Raw genomic sequence first — 24,767 nt, forward strand, 5'->3', positions numbered from 1 at the left:
TTTTTTCTTATAGTGGACCCAATCAAGCCCGATTCCAGACCTGATAACCCCAAAACCGGGTCCAAGTCTGGTTTCACCTGGGTCAGAACCAAACTTGACCTGTTGACACCCCTACTTGCCAATTGCCATTGCCCTCAACCACTTAAAGGTGAGTTAAATGTTTAGCTTAACAAAAATACCCTTCCTTTCATAAATTTCATGACAGGATATGACAGGATACCGAATTTAGGCGGACTGAGAATATAATGACCGGAGATGCTGGTATAATATGGGGTCTCTCCCACCAGTGGGATCAGAAAAATGTAAAGGGATCAGATTGAGCTCAGATGTTGCTAGCAGTGTAAGTGAGTAGGGTTTGACCTGGACGCAACCCATTTCAAACCCTACAGGGTCAGGGTCAAGGTTTGGTGATAAATAAGAAGGGCCGATTAGAATCCGGGCCAGACACAAAAGGTTCTATTGGTATATGGAGCCAAGTATGATTTGTAAAATTTCATACCAGACCTGGGCCCGACCCCAGTTTCAACTAAGTTCCACAAATTTTCAATGTAACCAAGATAAAAAAAATATTATTTTACCAGGTCTGGTTCATGTAATCTTTACAGGATCTGGGTATGGTTTTTCTTATGGTGGGTCAGATTGGACTTGAGTCTGGACACAGTACTATCATCTCAAATCAGGTTTGGGTTTGGTCTCATGACCTGGATCCGAACCAAACCCTACCAGTTGACACCTTAAATCTAGCCAATACATATATGACTAACGGGATGTTGGCTAAATGGATTTGAATTCTGATTTGGGTTCAGATGCTGAGAAGCTCATACGAAACCTGCTTTTTTAGATGTAAACTGACTCAAATATGTGTCAAATCCGGATATTCATCAGACTCGGTAGCAGAAAATCGTAGCCATATCCTCGTCCGATTACAATCGAATACGGTCTTGACTTACCAAATTCAACTATTCGGATTCGGTCTGATATCAGACAGATCCTACTACTCAACGTGCAAAATTGGATCTCGACAGGCTAAGGGCACCTTGCAGTGTGAAACGGACATGGCAACGGATCACTCTGCCCTAATTTTGACAAGATCATACCGTTAAAAACTACGTAAGAAATATGTCCAATGTTTTAACAATATCGCTGTTTTACTTTGATAATATCTCGTTACTAACCCGATATTATCCGATAAATCCGACCTTTAAAAATTCTGATATTCTTGTATTTCTCTCCCTCTCTTCCTAGGATCAATGGCGCCCGAACCCAACCAGAGCGTCAATGCTGATCAGGCGTCTGTTAAGGTCCCGTCTAAGGACCCCAAGAAGAAGAAAGAAGAGAAGGAGGAGGAAGATTTGGTAATGGAGAAGAAGAAACCCTAGTGAACCGTTCTTGCTTCCCAAAAAGATTTGATTTCTTTCCATTTCTTTGTACCGATTCGATCGATTTCGAATTGATTGTGGGTCGTTGTTGATTTTGTTTCTGTTTTCACGTTCAATCGACAGTCTGATGAGGATTTGGCGCTGAAGCAGCAGCTCGAGCTCTACGTAGAAAGGGTTCAGGATTCTGACCCTGGCGTGCAGAAGCTTGCCCTGGAGAGTATGAGGTATGAGGATGTTTTTTGAGAGTAATTCTAGGTTTTTCTCTTGTGGCCCTTTGTGCTTTTCTAGGGTTGAGTTTTGCTTTTTTTGAGTTTGGTGGTTGGGTTTGCGTTGAGGTTTAGTTCTTGGTGTTGCTTGTTTGGTGGTTTTCGGATAATGCGTGTTTTTTTTTCCTGTTGGTGGTTGACGTTCATTGAGGAAAAAAAAGATGGGAATTTATTAATTACCGCTGTTCTGCATTGTTGAGAAAAGATAGGAGTTTGCTTGAGTGGCGTTTTTCTTTTACGGGTTTTGTGTTTGGAGTTTTTGATTTGTTTTCGTGTCGTTGTGTTGTATGCCAGATATGTGCTTGTTCCACGGTGTTCATGGAGGAAATTCTGACAGAAGATTAGAAACAGGATGGTGCTGCCTTTTGTTTTATAATTAACTGCCTTTTAGTATCCGTAGTGCAATGGTTGTTTCCTGGGTTTCTTAAAGGCATAAATTGCACAACGCAGATCCATTTCTCAAACTTGCCCTAAAATGCATTTAGATCCAATAGCTTACATTGTTGCCATATTTTTGTTGGGAAATTGGCCTCTCTCTCTCCCTCCTAATATTACTGTATCTTCAAGGATCCCCAAAATTTTCGAAGTTCTGGTTGTAGGTTCTTGCTATCCAAAAGTAGTTGTGCCAAATTGTTACCATGAAGGGCAAAACTCTAGTTAGTAGAAAGGAGGCAAAATGGTTGACCATTTTGTTGTCTTCCTGGTAGTAGGATTTTGCTATTTTAGAGCCCATGGTGGAATATGATCCTAAAAATTGCGTTTTGCAAGATCGTCTCTTAGAATAGGCCGTGCACTTGGTACATAGAGCAGTTCAGAAGGCATTAAAAGTTAAAACAAAACAAGAGCCAACAGTAGTACTCAATTGTCCATGTAGTGATTGGGCACTTTACTCTCAGTTGTATACTTGGCCTGAAACTAACCAGATGCCTCTTTATGAACCAATCCATTGTCCACAGGTGAATGTCTATTTGACTTTCTGACCTAGCCTCTTACACCTAGTTCAACCAAACCGAAGCAAGAATGCTTACCCTGGACCTTATTCTATGTCCTCACGAGTGCTGAAACTTATCCATGAATCACCATTATCTAGGCTTGTGCTCCTAAATCCAACCAAACCAGTGCAAAGAACAAGGCAAGTCCCACCAAAGTACACTTATCCACTGATCTTCCCGCTTGTTGTCTTGATCTTATTTTTCCCCAACGGTTTGCCATGTTTGATGGGTTACAATGCGTGAGAATCAATAACTCACATTCTTCAAAACCACCAACATAGCCCACAACCATCATTATGGCCATAATTACAACATTAGTTGGTAACATTTCAGAAGAGGATAGAAATGGAAACCATACACAATATTCATAATTCTTCTCCATTATCGGCTTCACAGAGAATGACAAAGGGATTCTTGATCGATAACTGTCATAATTAGATAAAAATGAAAGCATCACCAGCAAGATACCATCAGAAAGTTCATGTTTCCCTATACAACCCCCACGTAACTCTTGAGCAAGTGTTCACATTAAGATTCCTGCACCTTTACCAAATACAATCTCAGCAACACTGGAGAAGCAGCCTATGCTAGATTTGTGGCCTAGAGCATGCTTCTGTTCCGCACACAGTGCAATCACTAGCTGTAAGAGCATGATAGTGAACGAGTAAAGTGCTACACCACATCAATCTAGACTCTGTTTTTCACATTTTCTGTTCAGGATGGGTCAATTAAAGTATTTGTGTGAAGAGGCTCTGACCTAAATTGAGGTTGAGGTGCTAGGTAGGTTGCAAACGAGTTGGATTCAGGAAAGGGAATTTGCAAAATTTGGCTGTCCCGGATCCGAACTGATCCGACTTCCCAGTGTATATTGGGATCCGAAATCCAAACTGTTGCATCCCTAGTGCTAGGTTATTGCTGGTGTCCCATAATGGATCCACTGTGCTCCTCCAACTTGAGGAGTGACCCAACTGATCAATTCCTAAGATTGGAATAGGTGCAAGTCTTAATCTGGTTGATTTTGCTGATGGCACCAGTAGTATGGATCCATTTTACTTTAGGTGCAGTCTTACCAAGCATCTCTGCATCCTTAATCCATGTTTATATCACAGCAATAATAGCTGGCCTTTTCTCAAGGTCAATAGGAGCGGTTTTAGTAGCTAGTTGGTGCATCTTGTTGTTTTTATTATCGTTTTGCTGTCATGTTTTGGTTGAAAATAATCATGATTCATGGCCATATTTTTGTTATGACATGTCTTACTTTAATGGTACCAGCTTCCGAATGGATGGCTGTTGCTTCCTGACTGAGTTCACTATTATCTGTGTTGCATGCAGGCAAGAAATCCGTACATCAACAAGTTCCATGACCTCGGTCCCTAAGCCTTTAAAATTTCTTCGTCCTCATTATGGGACATTAAAAGCTTACTATGAGACCATGGCAGATACAGATCTCAAGGTAGGCAGTCTCATTTTGTCCATATCAAAACTTCATATTTATATAGAACATAGTCTGATTTTGTCCGTATTAACACTTTGTAGTAGATATTACATGTGCTCACTTTCTTGTCTTCATTTGCAGAAATATCTCGCGGATATACTTTCTGTTTTGGCCTTGACTATGTCTGCTGAAGGAGAACAGGTATCTGCAGTTATTGCTGAATTTTGTGTTTGTCTGTCACTAGATTGAATTATCTCATGGATGGCTGTATTTATCTTCAGGAGCATTTTTCTAGTGAAATTCTTTTTTCACGCGAGTTCAATAACCACCCTGTCACTCATCCAATTACATAGAAAACTGGACTGATGTCCACACACTCTCATCATATGATGTGATTTTCAAAAGATACATCTGAATGGGCTTAGGAGTTCATTGAACAGAGTTCTTACTATTAGTTTATTTTTTATGCTTACATATATTTTCTGTCTGGTTTAATTGTTGATGTTGCTGCCATTCCTTCATGTTGTGTTGAAATTTAACATACAACACGATTATCTTAGTTTCTTGTTTTTGTCTTTTTTAATTCCCTTGTTTTAATTGTTCTCTCCAATATATTGGTTCCATTGATTCCTTTGGGTTTTTCTCAGGAGAGCTTAAAATATAGGCTGTTGGGGTCAGAGGGTGATATTGGTTCGTGGGGACATGAATATGTAAGGTACACATATCAACATGCAACAAGTGTGTTTGTTATTGATGCTGAAACCAGTCAGACAAACAAACTATTCTTTGCTTTTATTAAGTAGGAATTAAAATATTTTCTCATGTTGTTTTATGGGTTAGGAACCTAGCTGGAGAAATCTCACATGAGTTCACAAAGCGCCAGGTATGGTTTCCTCTTTTAAACTTTTTCTAGATGATGAACCTTTCTGATTTCAGGCCATATGCTGGTTGAAGATGTTCTAAAGTTTTTCTTGATTACTGATTCCTTAGGCCCGCTTTACTATATGGTACGGAATGTTGGGCTGCCGTGAGACATCATATTCAAAAAATGAGTGTAGCGGAGATGCGTATGCTTAGATGGATGTGTGGAAATACAATAAAAGATAAGATTCAGAACGAGGAGATACGTAAGAAGGTAGGCGTTGCACCCATTGAAAATAAGATGAGAGAATCGTTTACGGTGGTTTGGACATATTCGGCGAAGGCCTAATGATGCTCCAGTTAGAAGGATGGAGAAATGGGAAAATATATTAGTTAAAAGAGGTCGGGGTAGGCCTAGGAAGACTTGGATGGAGATGATAGGAAAGGATATGAATGCTTTGAACCTCACCGAGGACATGGCATTGGATAGAAATGATTGGAGGAGAAGGATTCATGTGGAAGACCCAGAATGATTTTCTTTGTTGGTTCATATCGCCGACCCCAATTGTTTTGGGATGAAGGCGTAGTAGTTGTTGTACTGATTCCTTAGTATATGTGAAGAATGAATAGTGTGCTTTCAAGCTCATACAATAAAAAAAATGGTTTATGCTCTTATTTCATGCCATGATATTTTGTCGGTAAAGTATTTCAGTCAGCTTGTGAAAAATATGTAATAGAAGTTTAATTGCGTAATATAATTCATGGTAGCTAAGTTAAAAGCATAATAGCAATTTTACATGAGGCTTCTCTTGGCATTTTACTCTACCAGAGAAATACATGCATATTGAATCCTACAATGAATATGAACTTTCATCAAGATCTTCTTTAGCTAAGTGTACCACATTGTTGTGATATCCCACCATGTGAATGCTTCCATTGTTTCTATGGGTGTAGGTTGGTAGGGCTGGGTGCGGTTCAGGTTTGAACCAAGGTTGCCAGACTAGGAAGCGGAAGCGGAAGCGAGAAGGGATGCATTTTAAAATGTATAGGAAGCGGGAAGCAAGGAATAAAAAAAAGCATTATAAGAATTGAATGAAAATAAAAATGAAACACAAATAAAAACTAAAATAAAAGTGACTATTCTTAAATTTCATGATTTCTTACTGTAAAAAATAAATTTTTAACAAAAAATTAAAAATAAATTTTTAACAAAAAATTAAAAATGATGATTGTCAATTTAGAGAAAGCACATGGAAGTGAGTGAGAAGAGTGAGAGAAAACACATAAAAACATGAAAAACAGAGTGAGAAAACATATAAAATGAATAGATGAAGTGTGTGAAAAGCATAAGAGAAGCATGGGAGAATCGCGATTCCCATCAAGTTTCGGAAGCGCGGAGTATCACGCTTCCGAAGTGAGTTTTGGGGAAACGGGCTTCCCACTTATCTAAGAAGCTTCCGGTAACTTTGGTTTGAACCCAAATCTGAGTCAGCTTTGGGGTTTGGACCCAAGCAGTCCAATTTGAATTATATCAGTATGCTTAGAGTTTAAACTGTATGGATGTATGTCCAGTTGCATCTGTAATGGGTTCTGATCAGGTTGGATTTTTGTAATGTTGGGTGCAAGCCATTGTCACCAACCTGGCCAGTTCCATATCTGGTTGAGTCAGGTTGGATCTTGAAATGGTAGTATCATATTCATTCATCAAAGAATATCACAGATTTATGCTAAAGGCAAGAAGTTATAGAAGTGATGCATGAAAAAATCAACTGTTTGCATGAAAAATCAACTGTTTTTATAGCGGGACTGCATACAATAGGCCATCCGAAGGGGTAGATTAGATGAAATCAGACCTCATTCTTGTATCAATCTACCTAACCCTAATTTGTTTTCCCCTAGAGCTTTATATCTATATAACATGATTTTAGGGCAGCTAGGTGAGTCCTCAGAATCTTCTATTCCTTAAATGAGAAAGACACTTTTGAAGAAATCATGAATTCTAAAGATGTGGAGTCAGGTTCCTTCCTATATTATACAAGTCCTGAGATCTTTGTATTTAAAAGCGTTAGGTAGCCCATAGTCACCTATATCATTCAAGGTAATTTCTTGGTGAGGGTTCTTCTTGGAGAGATTTTCAAAAGTTTTTATTTCTCGGAAAAATCTCAGGAAAATCTTGGGAGTTTAAAAAATTGAAAAAAATACAAATAATAACCAAAAAGATAAGAAAAGAATAGGTTTTGCATTATTTTTCTTTCAAAAATATAAAGAAACAAGTTTCAAAAGTTTTAAAATATAAAAAACAAAAAAATAGGAAATACAAACTTAAATTATTAAAAAAGAGTTTTTCCCAAAAATATCGTGATCATATCATGATATTTTGACATCTGGTGATATTTTGAAAATATCGCAAGATATTCCAGATATTATCGGCTACCTTGAAATAGCCGATATTAAAGTGATATTTTCAAAATATCACCGATATAGGTGACACTGGAACGGATGCAGGAGCGGGGCATGATGCAAATATGCTGGTACAATACGATAATTATAAAAAATTAGGACACAGGTATACAGCCGTATGCACACATAGATGTTTGTATGTGTGTGTATGAAACAATTCTAAATCACTATAGTTAGGAACATCAAATAATGAAATTAAGTTAAAATTAAAATGTAATGAAATTGATGACAAATTTTAAAAGAAAAAGAACTCTAGTGAATATGAAATTAGTAAATAAGATCATAAAAAAAAAAGATAAAGTTAATGGCATAGTGTCGACTATGTGTGAAATGGGTTTGACCATGTCTATGAAGTGTTGTGTTGTGTCGATACAAGATGTGCATGATAAGTGTCCATGTGACGTAGCCTAGGCATCAGTTAGTAACCCACAAAAGAATTTTATTATTTAAAATAAAAATATAAACAATCTTTAAATAAGAAAAAAAAACTTAAATTTTTCAAAATGCTCAACCAAAAATGTTTTAAACATAAAGGAAAAAATATAAAATGCCAACCTTTTCATGTGAAGGTCGCTGTTCTTGTGATTGAAATATCAAATGTTGATGATTAAAGGATTCATCCAATAATGTTTTCTTTGTTAAGCAGGTTGAGGAAGCTCCAATAGATGATCTGATGGAACTGGTTCAACAAATAGTGGCTTTTCATGTGAAGGTATTGTTCTCTTAATGATTATATAGTACTGTGTGAAGGAGATTTGCACCTTTTATGCTGTATGATTTGTCTGTAACTATGGATGTTTTCAGTGTAACTTTGTCATAGGTAGATTACATTCATCACATATACATGTCATTACTATTTCTTATGTCCAGCATATTTTGCTTGATTCTTATATGTTCTCTTCTTTTGAACATGATGCAGCACAATGCAGAACCTGAAGCTGTTGATCTTTTAATGGAGGTATCCTTTCTGGCATGTTTCCTATTTGCTTTCGTGATGAATGGGGCTTTGAAATGTTACTAACGTAGACTTTCATGCCTCCAGGTTGAAGACCTGGATTTGTTAGTTGAACATATTGATTCAACAAACTACAAAAGAACATGCTTGTACCTTACAAGCTTTGCTAGGTATGTGCTTATCCTATTTTCAAGGTTGGCTTTCCATATTTGGTACTATTGTTGGTAATCTTCTCAGCAAACAGTGAGATTGACTTTTTCCATATTTCATGATTTTTTCACATATGAAGTTTTGCTTCTTGAGGTTGATTTGGGTGCACATGTACAATGTTCTTGGATGAAGTTTAGTCATTTTGGTGTTGAAGACACTGGACAACTGCCTTATGGCCCACTGTTCCTCAAAGTTGTCTATCCTATTGTATAATTGAATGTCTTTGTAGTCTTTCTTGAGATGGGTTCTCCAGATATTGTCCTGGTTAGCCAATTGGAAGTTCAACCATCAGAAGAATCAATTTTGCATTAAAATCTAGTTTTGGTGCGACATAGACTCATGCACAGGTTCAGCATGAACATGTTGGATGATGGCATATGACCTTGCTTCGAGTGCTGTGCAGCAGCCTTTGAGAAATACAAGACTACAACAACAACAACAACTACGCCTTCATCCCAAAACAATTGGGGTCAGCGATATGAACCAAAAAAGAAATTCATTTTGGGTCTTCCACATGAATCCTTTTCCTCCAATCATTTTTATCCAATGCCATGTCCTCGGTGAGGTTCAAAGCATTCATATCCTTTCCTATCATCTCCATCCAAGTCTTCCTAGGCCTACCCCGACCTCTTTTAACTAATATATTTTCCCATTTCTCCAACCTTTTAACTGGAGCATCATTAGGCCTTCGCCGAATATGTCCAAACCACCGTAAACGATTCTCTCGCATCTTATTTTCAATGGGTGCAACACCTACCTTCTTACGTATCTCCTCGTTCTGAATCTTATCTTTTATTGTATTTCCACACATCCATGTAAGCATCCGCATCTCAGCTACACTCATTTTTTGAATATGATGTCTCTTGGCAGCCCAACATTCCGTACCATATAGTAAAGCGGGTCTAATAGTCGTCCTATAAAACTTTCTCTTCAACCGCAATGACATTCTACGATCGCACAACACTCCAGTTGCACTTTTCCATTTCATCCACCCAACCTTTATCCTATGATTTACATCTCCATCAATTTCTCCATACTTTTGAATGATGGATCCCAAATATTTGAAATAATCATTCACTGGTATTTCTTGCTCACCAAGCTTCACTACACTCCCATCACTACTTCGTTGCTTACTAAACCGACATTCCATATATTCAGTCTTACTCTTACTCAACTTAAAACCTCTAGCTTCCAATGTCTGTCTCCATAATTCTAACTTAGCATTAACCCCAGCTCTAGACTCATCAATCAAAACAATATCATCAGCAAACAACATACACCACGGTACATTTTCTTGAATTGATCTCGTAAGCTCATCCATCACTATCGCAAATAGGAAAGGACTTAAAGCAGATCCTTGATGTAACCCAACCGTTATCGGAAAATTGGTTGTCACCCCTCCACAAGTGCAGACATTGGTTACTACTCCTTCATACATATCTTTAATTATACTAATGTACTTGAGAGAAACACCTTTCTTCATCATTGTCCACTAGAGAACGTCCCTAGGTACTCTATCGTATGCCTTCTCTAAATCAATAAAAACCATATGCAAATCTTTGTTCCTCTCTCTATATCTTTCAATAAGTTGTCTAAGAAGATGTATAGCTTTCATAGTTGATCTTCTAGGCATAAAACCAAATTGATTATCCGATATCATGACAACCTTCCTCAACCTAGACTCAATCACCCTCTCCCAAAGTTTTATAGTATGACTCATGAGTTTTATACCACGATAGTTTGTGCAATCTTGTATATCACCCTTATTCTTATATAAAGGCACCAAAGTACTCTTCCTCCACTCATTAGGCATCTTATTTGTTCGCCAAATCAAGTTAAAAAGATTTGTCAACCATTCTAAACCTTTATCTCCCAAGCATTTCCAAGCCTCGATAGGTATACCATCTGGGCCAACTGCTCTTCTTGATTTCATTTTCTTCAAAGCCACTGCAATTTCTTTCTTTTGAATCTTGCGCATGAAGTCACGATTTATCTCATGAAAAAGAATGGAGAAGTCTCCAAGATCTTGAGCATGACTATCATTAAATAGCTTATCAAAATAATCTTTCCATCTCTCCTTAATCTCCTCATCTTTGACTAAAACCCTTTGCGTTTCATCTTTGATACATCTAACCATACCCAAATCTCTTGATCTCCTATCTCTCATCTTTGCAAGCCTATAAATATCCTTCTCGCTCTCTTTGGTATCCAACTTGTCATAAACCTCCTTATATACCTTATCCCTCGCGTTTCCAACTACTTTTTTAGCTTCCTTCTTTGCTGTCATATACTTCTCCAAATTCTCACTATCACGACTCTTACTTAGATTTCTATAACACTCTCTTTTAACCTTAATAACTAATTTGACATCCTCGTTCCACCATGATGTATCCTTACCTAGCGGTGCACCGCCTTTAGACTCACCCAATACCTCCTTAGTCACCTTTCTCATGCCACCCACTATCTTATTCCACATTGATTCTGAATCCTCCTCGAGATACCAATCAGCTTCCTTAATTACCTGCTCTACAAACATTCCTTGTTTAGCTCCTTTTAGTGCCCACCACTTAATTCTAGGATCTATCTTATGTCTATCCCTTTTGCGGCATTGTCTAATTCTAAGATCTAAAATTAAGACTCTATGTTGTGTAGCTACACTTTCTCTCGGTATAACCTTATAATCGATGCAAAAACCCCTATCTCTCTTTCTAAGTAGGAAAAAATCTATCTGACTCGTATTAACCCCACTTTTAAATGTTACTAGGTGAGACTCCCTCTTTCTAAACCAAGTGTTTTCTAAGATCATATTATAGGACAAGCCAAAATTTAAAATCCTTTCTCCACTTTTGTTTCTTTCTCCTATACCATAGCCTCCATGGATACTCTCAAATCCATCCCTACTAATGCCTACATGTCCATTAAGGTCACCGCCGATGAAAAGCTTTTCTCCATAAGATATCCCTTATATCACTCCATCTAAATCTTCTCAAAATTGACGCTTAATGGAATCATCTAAACCTACTTGAGGTGCATAAACACTAATAATATTAATAATATTCGTACCTAATACTAATTTAATAAGTAAAATCCTATTACCCTTCCTACGAACCTCAATTACATTATCTATAAACTGACGACTCATAACAATCCCTACTCCATTCCTATTTCTATTTATTCTTGTATACAAAATCTTATATCCCCAAGGTTTTATCACTTTTGTTTTCTCACCTACCCATTTGGTCTCTTGTAGACATAAAATATCAATCTTTCTCCTACACATAACATCTACTAACTCTACCAACTTACTAGTTAAAGACCCTATGTTTCAAGTGGCTAACCTAATTTTATGGTCTTGGTCTAACTTCTTTACGCCCACCCGTTTAGGGAACCCTTGCCTATTTGACACCACACCCGGGCGTCGGTGTGATGCGTCGCTTTCGGGCGACGACCTAGCAACCCTTGCCCATTTATCACTGCCTCCGGGCTTATAGAGTACAACACGTCTCTCAGTAGGGAACACCCCAATAAAATTCTCATATTGGTTCATATTCATAGGGTATGACTAAGTTTTTATGCTGGCTGTCACTGTGCTACCGCAACCCTCCTCCTTTATCCGGGCTTGGGACCGGCAGTGTATAACTAAACAACATTTCTTTTGTGTCTATTTGATCATAATTCTATATACTAGTCAATCATGTGCCTCAATGTTATCAGTTGTTTAAATTTCTCATTTTTTCAAGCTACCTTATATCTTAACTACTTTGTCAATGTTACAGGCTGCCATCATATCTTAAGGTTTAATAGGTGCAGGAACTAACAATGCCCGCATTGCGGGGATGCTTCGTAACCTTTCAAGTTATTACTACAAAGAGGCTAGCCTCCTGTTCTGTGTATGCTTTTCACCTTTTTGTTTGCTTTGCAAGAGAATTTCAAACTTTGGTTGCTGCTGCTATTATCATTATTATTATGGTCAAAGTTTCTTTAAGGTATTATATCTTTTTTTACCATGTCTAGGTGCGCATTGCTCAAGGTCTTGTACACCTGGGGAAGGGTTTACTGACGCTTGCTCCTTACCATTCTGATCGATCTTTACTCTCTCAGTAAGCATGTCTCCTTATTCCATATTAGCAAAGAGCCCTGACAAGTCAATTTATTGAATTTGTCATTTGGCCCATCTTTGAAGAATGTCACTTTTCACCCAAATATCCTCACATTTTTTCCATTGGTTCTGCAACTTGTTGGAGTCATGTTTTCTTTCCGTGGAAGATTCATTTCTTCTCAAGTTTCCTGCCAATGTTTGGGGGACTTTGTCTCGTTTATTTGTTCTTATTTGGCAAAATGAAGAGTTTTTCCATGCAGAGAGAAATCACAAAATTTGAAATCCTTACTGAAGTAGTCCTTAATGATAATTTACAGCTTTGTATTATATTATTTTTGATAATTCGTTGAGCTCTCACTTTAATAATTGGTTCCTTGTACAGCTCTGCAATTGCTGGAATAATAACTCTTCTCCATGCCTGTCTTGATATGAAATCCATCATTCTGGGGAAATACCATTATGTTCTGTATTATCTTGTTTTGGCGATGCAGGTTCGGACTACTACTTTATTCTTATTACTGACTTAATTATACTTTTTCTTTTGTTTGTTGGATGAATGATTTCACAGGTTGGTAACCAAGCTCTAAGATTTGCTTTCTGCTTATCTCTGTTTCAGCCACGAATGTTGATGACAGTTGATGAGCATCTGAAGCCCCTTTCAGTGCCAGTCCGTGTGGGGCAGGCTGTTGATGTAGTAGGTCAGGCAGGTCGACCAAAGACGATTACAGGATTCCAGACACATTCAACGCCTGTACTGCTAGCTGCTGGTGACAGAGCAGAATTGGCAACAGAGAAGTAAGGATTCTGAAGCAAATTTTCTGCTTCTTTCTGCATTGTTCAATTATTGCCCTATTTGCTCAGATTTAAACCCGTGTTTGGTGTGCTTAATTATCCACTGATGATTCAAGTGTCTCCAATCTGACACTTATCTGAGGCTGCTGTTGCCCCTGAGCTAAGGCTAGGCTTCATCTGTGAAAATCTAAGTTCACGGATACACATGCACAAAAGCATGAAACAAAATGAACTTCAATTCATAAGTTCCCAAGAGGGGCTTTACAAAAGCATTGATATTGCATATGCTCTCACAAAAAAAAAGATATGTTTACAAGGGCCGCTAAGGCCTATTTATAATGCAAAAAGAAGCCACAGGGTGCAGCTCAATATGACTGTTGGAGCTGCACCCAACGGTCACATTTGTGACTGTTGGGGCAGCTCCAACAGCTATATGGAGCTGTCCCTTTCACAACAGTCAAAAAAAAGAAAAAGAAAAAAAGTGTAAAAAGAAAAAGGTGTAAAAGGCAAAAGTAAATAAAAAAAGAAAAAATAAAAATGTGCCCATTAGGGTGGCTGGCACCTATTGAGTAAAAAGACTGAAATACCCCTGATGGGTATTTCAGTTTACAGTTAAAAGAGACATAATATTTTAACACTCCCCTTCAAACTTAGGGTGTCACGACCGAAAGTTTGCCAAGAAGGAAGTTAAATCTTGGAGAACACAACGCCTTGATGAAGAAGTCTGCCGGTTGATATTCTGATGTAACATAAGGAAGGTCAATGGTTTTTCTTAAATATTCTTCACGAACATAGTGGCAGTCCATCTCGATATCTTTGTGCGCTCATAAAATGTGTGATTTTTGGCAATGTAGATTGCACTTTTATTATCACAACATAATTTTGTGGGCCCTTGAACTTGAATATTCATATCTTCCAACAAGTTGCGAATCCAAACAATCTCCATGGTAGTAGATGCCATGGCTCTATACTCAGCTTCGGTGGATGAAAGCGATACTTTTTGCTGCTTCTTGCATCTTCAAGAGATTAATGATTCACCTAAAAAATATAGAAACGAGTGGTAGAGTGACGGTTATTTGTGTCACCTCCCCAATCAGAGTCAGTATAAGCAATTAAACTTAATTCAGACGTAGAAGATAGAAATACTCCCTTGTTTACTGTACCCTTTATGTATCTGATGATACGAAGGATGGCGCTTATATGGACTGTAGTAGGTGCATGTTGAAATTGACTAGCAACATGTACTACATGAGAAATATCAGGTCTGGTAATGCTGAGATACGTTAGGGATCCAACCAGTTGCCGGTAAGGTGTGAGATCTTTTAGGAGAATCCATCATCAATCTTCATCTTTGAACCTACTATTTCAGGAGTTTCGCAGACCTTGTCATTTGTGATTCCTGATCTATCAAGAATCTCACAAGCAAGTTTAGTTTGAGACAAAAAATAGCCTCTCTGAGAATAGGCAACCTCAATTCCCAAAAAATATGTCAGAAATCCTAAGTCTGACATTTCAAATCTTGAAGTCAAAATAGATTTAATGCTCTTGATTCCTTTGATATCATCACCTGTTATTAACATATCATCAACATATAACAATAATATAACAATCTCTGCATCAGATTTCTTAACAAACAATGCAGTGTCAATATAGCATGAAGTGAAACCATTTTCAGTCATTACATTGTTAAACCTATCGTGCCAAGCCTTGAGTGCTTGTTTCAGTCCATAAAGAGCTTTACGAAGACGAAGAACTTTATTTTTAGGGATTTCCATACCAGGTGGAGCATCCATGTAAACTTCTTCATTAAGATCTCCATTTAAAAAAGCATTTTTGGCATCCATTTGGTAAATATTCCATTTTCGAATTGAAGCAATGGTGATAAGACATCTGACAGTAACCATACGAGCTATTGGAGCAAATGTCTCTTCATAGTCAATCCCATATTCTTGACTGTACCCTTTAGCTACAAGACGAGCCTTATACCTTTCAAGAGAACCATCACTCTTAGTCTTGACCTTGAACACCCATCAACATCCTATAGTTTTCTTGCCATTGGGAAGAGATTAAAATTCCCAAGTGTTAGCTTTCTTAAGAGCTTTGAGTTCACTCTTCATGGCTTCTCTCCATTCAGTACATTGTTGGGCTTCTCCAAATTTTTTTGGTTCAAAATAAGAGTGAATGGCACTCAAACAAGCTCGATATTTAGGAGAGAAAGAATCAAAAGATATGAATCTAGAGGGAGTCCTTCTAGTTCTTTCAGTTCTCCTAGGATGAGAATCATGAGTGGAAATAGTCTCACTAGGTTCACTATATAGTTCAATAGCACTCCTAAAGGTGCTTCTATCTCTATGAGAATAAGTGATGGGTTCTCTAGATACATTTTCTTCTTGAGGGGGTAGAAGGGTTAGAGTTATTGTTGATCACAACCATTTCATTTTCACTATTATATGTTGATTCATCATCACTAGAGATATCATCATCCTTAGATAAAAGGTAAAAAAGAAAGGAGTAATCGACATTTTCTAAATGAGATTCATTTTTTTCAAAACCACTATCATTTTTCAAAAAAGTTACATTCCTTGAAACATATAATTTATCATTCTTAGAGTCATAACATCGAAAACCTTTTTGAGTTTCCGAATAACCAAGGAAAGCACAAGAAATGGCTTTTGGTGAGAGTTTATCATTTTTATCGGTAAGAACAAAGCACTTACAACCAAAAACTCTCAACCTATTATAATCGGGTTCTTTTTCATATAGAATCTCAAATGGAGAAATTTTATCTAAATTTTTGGATGGAAGTCGGTTGATAAGATAGACGGAAGCAAGAGCCGCTTTGGCCCAAAAATTTTTAGGAATATTTTGGGAAGTGAGAAGGGTTCTAGTGGTTTCAATGATATGCCTATGCTTCTTTCGGCCAAACCATTTTGTTGCGGGGTCTTAGGACACGATCTTTGATGGACAATGCCACAATCCTCAAGATATTTCTTAAACTCATTAGAGAGATATTCACCTCCAGAATCAGTCCTAAATATCTTTAAATTACTATTAAATTGATTTTTGATCATCATATGATATGTTTTAAAACATGAAAAAACTTCATGCTTATGTTTGAGAAAATATATCCAACAATATCGTAAGAAATCATCCACAAAAATCACATAGTAAGCAAAACCACTTTTGGATATGACAGGTGCCGGTCCCCAAACATCCGAGGGAATAATTTCAAAAGGTTTAGTACTAAACATAGTTCTTGGTTCAAAAGGTATACTTCTCATTTTTCCAAGAATACAATCATTACAAGAGAAAATATTTTTACAAAGATCTTTAACAAAATGTAGATAGGATAACTTGGTAATGTTGGGATGACCAAGTTTTTTGTGCCAAACATTTATGTCTTTATGTTGGGCCACATTACAAAAGGTGTTTTTAGGAATTTGAAGAAAGTCCACATAGTACAAGTCTCCTTTCCTAGAGCCTTCCCCAATCAATCTTCCGGATCGGTAATCCTGTATTAAACATTTACTAGATGAGAATTGAATGTTACACCCAAGGTCCGTGAGTTGAGAAACGAAAAGCAAGTTTAAATTTAATTTTGGTATAAGTCAAATTTTTGGAATAAAGAAGTTTTGGGTTTTAAAATTTCCAATTCCCTTAATTTCGAGAGAAGTACCATCCGCGGTCGAAACAAAAGAAGGTGACACATTTTTAGAATACTCGGAAATAAATGAAATGTTTGGGGTCATATGAAAGGATGCACCCGAATCTAAGAGCCAAGAAGTTTTACCTGGAGGAGAAGAGGTGGATACGGCGCCACCGGAAATAGCTCCCTTTAGAAGAGGTTGAAGAACCTCCACAATTTGATTGAGAGATAGAGCTTCTTTTGAAGATTCCTCTTTGGATGGTTGAGATGTAGTTGCCATTGCTAGAAGTTTCTTCCATTTTAGGCAAACCGGTTTGATATGACCCGGTTCTTTGCAAAAGTGACACGAGATTTTGCTATAATCTCTTCTTCCTCCTTGATTACCTTGATTTTGATTCTTAAAATGAGGGGGTCTATATGTTCTTAAATTGTTACTAGGTCTAGAAACGACATTAACACCATCACATTCTTCTTGATTTGTGGACATTGCAAGCACACTAGGATTTTGCTTGCTAATGCTCATACGGGTTTCCTCTCTACTTAATTTAGTTAAGACATTTTCAAGAGAGGGAGAGGTAAAAGAGGATAGGAGAGAAGATCTTATTTGCTCAAACTCGGGCCTTAGCTCATTCAAAAAATTAAAGAATCGGTCTTCTTCTAATTGCTTATGACGAAGCTCTATGGCTTCTCCACTCCACTTGGGTTCAAGCATGGCAAGCTCATCTCAAATTGAAGAGAGTTTCGCAAAATACTCTCTTATAGACATATCACCTTGAACAAGAGTTAACGCTCTCCTTTGAAGATAATACTTATGGGACAAGTCCCTAGAAGTATACATCTTCTCAAGATACTCCCACGCTTGAGAAGCCCTTTTAAACTTTATAATGTTGGCATTAATCCTTGTCTCAACGGAAGAGAAAATCGAAGACAAGATCTTGAAATTCTTCATTTCCCATTCCTCATGTTTCCTACTATATTCCTCAAGAGCATTAGTTCTTTCATCTCCCTCAAGGATTTTGATTTCCCCTTCTTTAACCAAAGTAATTTTAGGCTTTGGTTTCGGAATCGAGCCTTGAATGTAACCCCAAATCCCTTTCCCTTTGATGTGAGCTTCCATATTTCCGGCCCACACGTGATAATTTGAGCCATTTAGCTTGAAACCAAGAGAAAAATGAGAGTCTTTCTCACCCATTAGAGAGAAAAGAAGAAATAAAAAAATACGTACCACAATAAGATTTTAAATCTTTCTTGTTGTAGTAATCTTCTAAAATATTGAATGAAGAAGTGTCTCCACTCCAATCACCAAAAAGTTGAAGGCACGTTTTCCGAGGCACTTGATATTGAGAAGAATCACACCAATTTCTTTCTCCAAACAACCTTGCTCTGATACCATGTGAAAATCTAAGTGCACGGATACACATGCACAAAAGCATGAAACAAAATGAACTTCAGTTCATAAGTTCCCAAGAAGGGCTTTACAAAAGCATTGATATTGCATATGCTCTCACAAAAAAAAGATATGTTTACAAGGGCCACTAAGGCCTATTTATAATGCAAAAAGAAGCCATAGGGTGCAGTTCAATATGACTGTTGGAGCTGCACCCAACGGTCACATTTGTGACTGTTGGGGCAGCTCCAACAGCTATATGGAGCTGTCCCTTTCACAACAGTCAAAAAGAAAAAGAAAAAAAGTGTAAAAAGAAAAAGGTGTAAAAGGCAAAAGTAAATAAAAAAAGAAAAAGTAAAAATGTGCCCATTAGGGTGGCTGACACCTATTGAGTAAAAAGACTGAAATACCCCTGATGGGTATTTCAGTTTACAGTTAAAAGAGACATAATATTTTAACATCATCTTCCCTAGTTCTGTAATTCATAATGGGCATAAGATCATCTGCAGTGGGCTATTAATCATACTATAAGCTTCTACCCAGTGATTATTGCTTGTATTTCTCCTACCAACGTAATCTTGCAAATTGCATTTTGTGTAACTTTGGTTTTGCCAATGTTGCAGAATATTAAGCATTTGGTGGTTATTCTTTTGCAGGTATATTCCTCTTTCATCTGTTCTTGAAGGTTTTGTGATCTTAAAAGAGAACCCTGAATATGTTGAGCAATAACATGCATGAATTGCCATCTAGAACCAGTTTGCAGTAGCAGCAGCATATCTCCTCAAAGATCTCCCTTCGTTAGAGCAGCGTGGTGCTTGCTGACAGGTTTAAGATATGCATTCATATGAAATGACAGTCACCTATTTCAGGGAAAGGTGAACCCCTTTTCCGCAACCTGTGACTGTGTTTTGATGTGGTGTTTGATCCTCTCACGGAAGTTCTGATTGATTACTCACACAATGTAAAATATTTTGCTTAAGTTTTTTGTTTCAACCATAGGATGATCTCAAAATCCCTATATTTTGCTAGCTGTTGTAATATCCTTTTCTTCTCTCATTTGGTTTTCCTTTGTAGCAGGAGTGACTTAAAGATTTGGTACATTTTTTTAATTGTGCTAAAAGTTGTATCATTGCAATGAGTTTCTGTTTTAAGAAAAAAAGATGGGCATCAGAAATGAGCCACATATTGTAAGACTGGCAAGACTGAAATGAAATGCATTCATCAAGGTGCTGAACTCTCCCTGATCCTATTCATTATGACCAGATGTAGACTATGTGTTTACATTCAAGAGATATCATTTTCTGACCGTTCACTCCTGATCCAAGCCTGGTCTCAGTTTATAGCCAATTAGCCATGCATGCAGTAAGCTTGGGTCTGCCGTTTTAATGGAGAAGATACAACCTTTCCTCTTTGTAGATATTCCTGAAGGTGAAGTTAAACAGGGGTCGAATAGGGTAGGTGGATGGTTAGAGTTGCACTGTTTTAACCAAGGGGATATATGTTTGAATCGCTTCGGGCCCAACCTCTAGCTTGGCTACATGAGAAAAATGCAATTAGAAATCTAGTTTGAGGCACGTCCTAAATAGTCATATTAATCACAATGGCTTATGGTGACCCAGCCTACCTCCAATGCCTAGGACATGCTTCAGGCATAACTGGTACTGTCTGATGTGAAGCTATATATCTTTTAAATTAGCCGCACCACAAAATACTCGAAACTTCCAAAATTCAGAAATTTGCTATAAGTTGAAATTAAGAAGCAGGTATGGAATGAGATGACATGATGATAAAGTTGCACTATAGTAACTGAGGTATCCTAGTTTGAATACCGCCAAGTCTTGCCTGTCAAAAAAACTTGTATAGAACATTACCATCCTTGGTTATTTTGGGGTCATTATTGTTATTTTTTTAAGAGAACTTTGGGGTTATCATTCAGGTACGTGGTTTTAGCCCTTTTAAATATGGTAATTTGAAATCTTTTTGTCTTTCATTCCTCTAACTAGCCCATAGCCCTGGTTTAGGATCTCTCTCTCTCTCTCTCTCTCTCTCTCTCTCTCTCTCTCTCTCTCTCTCTATATATATATATATATATATATATATATATATATATATATATATATATTCTATCAATGGACCAAACACCAGATCCAGTGCTTGAAGATCTCCTGGTGGTTCGGAGGTCCTAGGAAGCAAGCCGAAGGATGTTGTCATTATTATAAGAATGTTTTTTGAGATGAAAGGCAATTCAGATTTATATATTAAAGACCTTACGAAGACAGGACCAAGAAATACAGAGTAAAATTTTCAGGCCAAAAACTCTTTATTAAAAGAATGATTATCTTCATCCTCTTGGATTCATGAGTCACTACATATTTATGCGTGTACGAACGTATACACATGCATGTTGTCTCACTTGCTCTCATGCACGCATATGCACACACAGACACATGCTAGTACTGCAACGCAAATACCTTGCTTGTCACATTTGCTGCCTTTTTTCAAGTCCATTCAACATTTGAAAAGACAGCAGGTCAGTTTAACCATTTGAACTGTGTTTAGGCTCAGCTATTCAATTTGGACTGGGACCGACTCCAAACCAGATAGATGGACCCGGGCTTTAGCAGAACAGGTGTAAGTTTACGTTTTCTCATATCCAAACAGAAGAACTTCCCAGGTCTTCTGGGTCGGTGGAGAGGGGCGTGACTCGGAGCATCCGGATCAGGAAAAGGGTCAGAAAGAAAAAGAAAGGGTAAAGCACAAATGAAGAAGCCAGCCTTATTCTTCAGCTTTTCCAAAGTGACTAAATGCTCCGATCTACCTAACACGTTAATGTTAAAATCTTTTCGCTTTAGTCAACATGGCACATTGGTGGTCAAAAGCTTATATATGGTTTCTAGGACAAGGTCTCATCATTTGACATATGACCGGATCCGTCCTACTTTTAATCCTAGCTGTCCAATCAAGTACTGTTAAGATGCTTCCATGTTCTCACCTGGATGTGGACTAATCGTAGCCTTCCAGATGCCTCAATTGGACTGCTATGATTAACATAGATCCTTTGGCATCATAGGTCAGAGGACAGTATCGCTTTTGAGAAGTCACTGAGAATACTTCTTAACGTAGAAGGCTATTAGGAAATATACAATAATGCTTCTTACCGAGTTAATTTTTTTGCCAATGCCTTACAGCCACTTGTATCTATAGTTTTTTTTTTTTTGTGTGTGAATGCCTTTCTGTTACTCATTACTAGCTCTATTTATCTCAAAGACCAAAAGTAAAGCTGATCTCTATAGTTTAAGAATGGTAATTGTAAATTTTATATTGTTTAAGATGATCCCAAAGGAGGAATACCCAGTTGGGAAGCTGAAAAAAGAAATTTATAAGCTTCTGAGTTTTGGTCTACGTGTGATATTCATAGCTTAGTATGATTTTCACAAAAGATAGAAACTGGATAAAATTAGTAAAAATAGATCATGATTCTGTTGCAAATTTTACACCATTTTGAATCAGCTTTTAATATTTCATGTATTTTTAATGTTTATTATTGGCTCATATATTTTTTATTTTTCAAACTTTAGATATATCCATAATTTTTTAGGAACATAAAACGCAGGATTTTCCCTTTTCCTAATGGATCCTGAAATCGAGATTTCTGACCACAGATTTTGCTGGCATTAAAAAATACGATTAGAAGATCATGGAAATTACGACCCACAATAAACCCATGTCATGTAGACACAAAATTGACATGGGATTTGTGACCGTATTCCTGTCCCTCAAGAATTTGGAGAAATATGAAGAAGATAATTATTATGTAAAATTAGGCTAGATATATGAGAAGGCATGATAGTTATTAAGTCTACAAATGGTCTCCTTTTTTTAGGTTATAACCCAGTGTCAGGCACATACACTTTCTAGAGCCAGTGGGTGCATGGAAATGGAGAGCACTGGTTTTCCTGTTCATCTTGACCATCATGCATTGCATGACTCGAATCTCTGGCAAAACAAACGCTATACTCACCTTCGGCGACTCGATCTTCGATGCAGGAAACAATCGTTTCATCAAGCAAATTTTCCACCTTATGGCCATAATTTCTTTCAACACCCAACTGGAAGATTCACCAATGGAAGAACTGTTCTGGATTTCATGTGAGTTAACACTAGGCTCTTCATTACACTCTTTCTCGCTGTGAGTGTGTGAAACATGTTAGATTAATATGAACAGTATTCTTATACCCAGTATCCAGTGATCTGGGTTGAGTACTTTACAAAAGTACTCGAGCGACACAAAACAGAGAAAATTGCTGCATGCAAATTTGAAGTTGTCAACATTAATCAATGTGTGCATTTTTTTTCTTTTTTGATAGTACAAGACAGAAAAAGAGATATTACATCAAGTCAAACATCAAATGAACTGTCCTTCATATGTGGCTTGCTCAAGTGCTTTCAATTTAACATCCTCCAAAATTGATAATTTCAATTAACGTTCCTAATCATGATTGTTCTTATGCAAAATGCGGCTCAATACTTGGGGATTGATTTGCAAAATCCATACCTTGAGATATAAAAGAAAATAAGTAATGACACCTTGAAGAATTGCCCTCAAAATGGCATCAATTTTGCTAGTGCTGGAAGTGGCCGCCTGACCTAAACAGACAAAGGCATGGTACTAATACTGACTATAAATCTTTGTGGGCTTTCACTATTTGCATAATTAGCTTACAAAACTATTATGTGATAGTCCATATATTGGAGCTCGAGTTCAGTTGGGTTATACTCATCCTCGATTGTCAAACCCCTTTGAAATCTTATTGATGCAGGTTATTTTGATCAATCTAGCTCATATATGTGTTCAGCATGGTTCATTTTATAAGAAATGACCCTTAGATCATATTTTTTTGACCAAAATATATGATTTTTTTAAATCACAAAATTATGTATTTCGTCAACCATTTTTTTTATCACCAAAAAAGCTTTCATACAAGTCAGATTTTGGCAATTTAAATGTTTATCTTCACTAAATGAATAATGTAGAACACATCTAAGAAGGCAGTGATTTAATTAAAACAGCTTGCATCAATGAAATCTTAAAGAGAGGTATGAAGATAGGGATGACTTTGGGAATGAATGGAATGAAATTGAGCTCAAGTAGGCACTCAAAATTTTAGTGTGGTCTACTCATTTATTGTTTTCCATATTTTCGAGAATTTCAAGTTGTGCATGTGAGGCCATGTTAAACGCCACTGTTATGTAAACCAAAATTGAAACTAAGCGAACCACAAGATAAAGAGAAGAAAAGAACAAGGGAAGACACAAGATTGGCATGGTTCAATGCTGAAGCCAATGTCCACGGGTAAAAGGAGCAAAAATCCACTAGCAAGATGAGAGAAAATACAGAAGTGAGATATAAAGCTCTCAAAACCTTAATCCTGAATACTCTTGAAAGTCTCATACCGAACTCTCAAAAGAAACAACTATATATATGACGAAAGGCAAAAAAGCCCTGGCCTGTACAAAAAGAAAATTTACAAAACTACACAAGTCCATACTGCGGGGGCTTCGCCCTAGCACCCCTAGAGAGTTTTATGGTGGATCGGACTCCGGTCTCTAATGGCTCGATCCTTCTACAAACCTCATTGAAATTTTTTATTGTATGGTCACCAAAATATTTTGGAATCGAGTCATGGATTAGAGCGAGTTCAAAATTCAAGACACCCATACTAGTTACCAATCACAAACTTCATCAAACTTGGTGCTCAGCTCATGCATAGTATTAGGGCATTTAGGTCGTAGTCTATTATTAGGAATTGTATGTTTGGACACTCGTCTACAGAGGTAAGTAGGGGTACAAGTGTGTCAGGCACGACATCATGGTAGATCCAAACGTTAGAGAATTTTACCTTGAGAAAGTTCTCTTATGAATGTAAAGGCCCGTCTCTCAAAGAAAGGGAGTCGAGTTTCATTTTGTGACTTCTTTTCTCAAGGAGAATGGCCCTCAAGTGAATTACTTTCTCAACTTGAAGGTGCTTTTAAACTTGTCCTAGAACCCTTTAACCCTTTATTATCTCCTCCCAACACATAGTTTAACGTTTATGGGCTTCATTTGGTATGAGACATGATAGTGGCCAGTGGATGACAGGCGCCATCTTGGCATATCTCACCAATATTAGCGATACTTTGCAAAATACTGAGATTTGCTTACGATATTTTCAAAGGTCAATGTGCTCCTGAAAAAAAGCCATATTTTCAAAATATCACTTATTTTGAGAATATCAAATATTGTCC

The 24,767-nt window shown here is 37.3% G+C and overlaps 1 pseudogene across 1 annotated transcript; it reads left to right on the plus strand.

Annotated features, from left to right (window-relative positions):
- The first annotated feature begins 1,250 nt into the window (after positions 1 to 1,250).
- On the plus strand, positions 1,251 to 19,663 carry LOC149827186 (26S proteasome non-ATPase regulatory subunit 2 homolog A-like; annotated as a pseudogene). The gene is made up of 15 exons (XR_016434657.1): positions 1,251 to 1,355; positions 1,503 to 1,603; positions 3,970 to 4,090; positions 4,214 to 4,273; positions 4,720 to 4,787; positions 4,913 to 4,955; positions 8,040 to 8,105; positions 8,313 to 8,351; positions 8,436 to 8,568; positions 8,788 to 8,822; positions 12,335 to 12,448; positions 12,573 to 12,658; positions 13,040 to 13,148; positions 13,274 to 13,452; positions 19,139 to 19,663. The product of XR_016434657.1 is annotated as a 26S proteasome non-ATPase regulatory subunit 2 homolog A-like (transcript).
- The last annotated feature ends 5,104 nt before the right edge of the window (positions 19,664 to 24,767 follow it).

Source organism: Nuphar pumila, chromosome 10 (assembly GCF_984573655.1).
Source record: "Nuphar pumila chromosome 10, dmNupPumi1.hap1.1, whole genome shotgun sequence".
Taxonomy (NCBI): Eukaryota; Viridiplantae; Streptophyta; class Magnoliopsida; order Nymphaeales; family Nymphaeaceae; genus Nuphar; species Nuphar pumila.